Here is a 3,489-nt window from a genome sequence, read left to right as displayed (position 1 = left end):
AGTATAAAGTGTCCATCTTTGTCTTTCTTAACTTTAGTTGCTTTAAATCCACTTGCATCTGAAAATAAGATCACAATTCCTGTTTTCTTCTGATTTCCATTTGCTTAAAATACTGTTTTCTATCCCTTAATCCTGATTTGTCTTCTTTGTTCTTCAAAGCTAGGTGTGTCTCCAGGAGACAGCATATAGATGGCTTCTGTTTTTTTATCCAATCAGCCAGCCTGTGTCCCTTCAGTGATGAATTCAGTCTGTTGACATTTATTGAAAGGATTGATAAGCATAGTGGAGTTCTATTCATCTTATTTTGTGAGAGTCATTGTGTAGTTTTATCCTTTGTGCCATTATGGCAACTAAGTTTTGACCTTTAGCTTCTGGATGTTTACTTTGCCTTTTTAAAAAATTTTATTTTATTTTATATTATCATTTATATCAATTGTATTTATATTTTATATTAATCTATTTAATTTTATTAAATCATAGCTGTGTATATTAATGCAATTATGAGGTACAATGTGCTGGTTTTATATAAAAACATGGAATGCTTCATGAATTTGTGTGTCATCCTTGTGCAGGGGCCATGCTAATCTTCCCTGTATCATTCCAATTTTAGTATATATGCTGCAGAAGTGAGCACTACTTTGCCTTTTAAGCTTAGTTTAGCAGGATACAGAATTCTGGTCTGACAGCTGTTTTGTTTAAGAATGTTGAAGTTGGATGACTATGCTCTTCTGGCTTGGAAAGTCTCAGTTGAAAAATCTGCTGTCATCCTAATGGCTTTGCCTCTGTAGGTCAGTTGGCACTTACTCCTGGATGCTCGCAGAATTTGTTCTTTCATCTTAACTTTGGACAGGTTCATTACAATGTGTATTGGAGAGGCCGTCTTTGGGTTGAGATAAACTGGGGTTCAATATCCATCTGAAAGGAGTGTGTTGGGGGTCTTTAGTAAAACTTGGGAAGTTTCCATTTATGATAGTCTCCAGTAGGGGTTCCATTCCTTTGGAACAATCTTCTTCACCTTTGAGAATCCCTATAATTTGTATCTTGGAATGCTTTATGGAGTCTCATAGTTCTCTAAGCACCTGTTCTGCTTTCTCTCTCTTCTCTCTGTCTTTGACTACCTGAGTTAACTCAAAAACTTTATCCTCTAACTCTGAGGTTCTTTTTTCTCAATAGTTTAACCTATTTTTGATACTTTCTACTGCATCTTTTTACAAATTTTTTTAAAATTAAATCATAGCTGTGTACATTAATGCAATCATGGGGCACAGTGTGCTGCTTTTATATACAATTTGAAATATTTTCATCAAACTGGTTAACATAGCCTTCATGGCATTTTCTTAGTTATTGCATTGAGATATTTATATTCTACATTTAGTAAATTTCAAATGTACCCTCGTAAGATGCACCATAGTTGTGGTCCCACCAATCACCCTCCCTCCACCCATCCTTCCCCCCCATCCCCTTCCTTTCCCTATATCCTTGGACTATAATTGGATTATAACTTTCATATGAAAGTTACAAATTAGTTTCATAGTAGGGCTGAGTAAATTGGATACTTTTTCCCCCATTCTTGTGGTACTTTGCTAAGAAGAATATCTTTCAGCTCCATCCACGTAAACATGAAAAAGGTAAAGTCTCCATCTTTCTTTAAGACTGCATAATATTCCATGGTGTACATATACCACAATTTATTAATCCATTCGTGGGTCGATGGGCACTTGGGTTTCTTCCATGACTTAGCAATTATGAATAAGGCTGCAATAAACATTCTGGTACAAATATCTTTGTTATAATGTGATTTTTGGTCTTCTGGATATATACCTAGTAGAGGAATTATAGGATTGAATGGCAGGTCTATTTTTAGATCTCTAAGTGTTCCCCAAACATCATTCCAAAAGGACCGTGTTAGTTTGCATTCCCACCAGCAGTGTAGAAGTGTTCCCTTTTCTCCACGTCCATGCCACATCTCTGGTTTTGGGATTTTGTGATGTGGGCTAATCTTACTGGAGTTAGATGATATCTCAAAGCAGTTTTGATTTGCATTTCTCTGATGATTAAGGATGATGAACATTTTTTCATGTGTTTGTAGGCCATGCACTTGTCTTCTTCAGAGAAGTTTCTCATTAAGTCCCTTGCCCACCCTGAGATGGGATCACTTGTTCTTTTCTAGCTAATATGTTTGAGTTTTCTGTGGATTCTGGTTAATAAAGCTTTGTTGGAGACATAACCTGCAAATATCTTCTCCCTTTCTGAGGGCTGTCTGCTTGCTTTACTTACTGTGTTCTTGGCTGTGTGGAAGCTTTTTAGTTTGATTAGGTCCCAGTAGTGTATTTTTGAAGCTGCTTCAATTGCCTGGGGGGATCCTCCTCATAAAATATTCACCCAGGCCAATTTCTTCAAGAATTTTCCCTGCATTTTTTTAGTATTTTTATAGTTCCATGTCTTAAGTTTAAACTTTAATCCAGTGAGAGTCTATCTTAGTTAATGTGAGAGGTGAGGGTCCAGTTTCAGTCTTCTACAGGTCACCAGCCAGTTTATCCAGCACCATTTAAATAGGGAATCTTTTCCCCATTGAATGTTTTTAATTGGCTTGTCAAAGATCAAATAATGGTAAGTGGATGGGTTCATCTCTTGGTTCTCTATTCTGTTCCATACATCTGCCTCTCTGTTTCTGGGAAGGTACCTTGCTGTTTTGAAAACTATTGATTGATAGTATAGTCTGAGGTCCAGTAGCATGATTCCTCCTGCTTTGTTTTTATTTCTGAGTAATGTTGGCTATTCGAATTGTTTTCTGATTCCATATAAAATGAAGTATTTTTTTTTTTTGAGATCTTTAAAGTATAACAATGGTGCTTTAATAGGGATTGCATTAAAATTGTAGTATGGACATTTGGGTAGTATGGACATTTTAACAATGTTGATTCTTCCCAGCCATGAGCATGGTATGTTTTTTTCATTTGTTAACATCTTCAGCTATTTCTTTTCTTAGAGTTTCATAGTTCTCTTTATAGATATCTTTCACGTCCTTTGTTAGGTAAACTCCCAAATATTTCATCTTCTTTGGCACTATTGTGAATGGAATAGAGTCCTTGACTGTTTTTTCAGCTTGGCTATTGTTGGTATATATAAACGTTACAGATTTATGAGTGTTAATTTTGTAACCTGAGACACTGCTGTATTCTTTGATCACTTCTATGAGTAGAATCCCTGGTGTGTTCCAGATATACAATCATATCATCTGCGAAGAGTGAAAGTTTGATCTCTTCTGACCCTATATGGATACCCTTGATCGCCTTTTCTTGCCTAATTGCAATGGCTAAGACTTTCATTACAATGTTAAAGGGCAGTGGAGACAATGAGCAAACTTGCCTGGTTCCTGATCTGTGTGGAAATTATTTCAATGACTCCATTTAATACCATATTGGTTGTGGGTTTGCTGTAGATGGCCTCTGTCAGTTTAAGAAATGTACCTTCTATACCAATTTTCTT

General features: G+C 36.1%; 1 non-coding gene across 1 annotated transcript; it reads right to left on the bottom strand.

Annotated features, from left to right (window-relative positions):
- Positions 1–527: 527 nt before the first annotated feature.
- Positions 528–634, bottom strand: LOC128595022 (U6 spliceosomal RNA). Its single transcript, XR_008382717.1, has one exon. It is a non-coding gene; the product is annotated as a U6 spliceosomal RNA (small nuclear RNA).
- Positions 635–3,489: the final 2,855 nt, after the last annotated feature.

The sequence above is a fragment of the Nycticebus coucang genome, chromosome 9 (genome assembly GCF_027406575.1).
Source record: "Nycticebus coucang isolate mNycCou1 chromosome 9, mNycCou1.pri, whole genome shotgun sequence".
Taxonomy (NCBI): Eukaryota; Metazoa; Chordata; class Mammalia; order Primates; family Lorisidae; genus Nycticebus; species Nycticebus coucang.
Note: the sequence above shows the minus strand (reverse complement) of the source record. Positions and strands in the feature narration are given on the sequence as shown.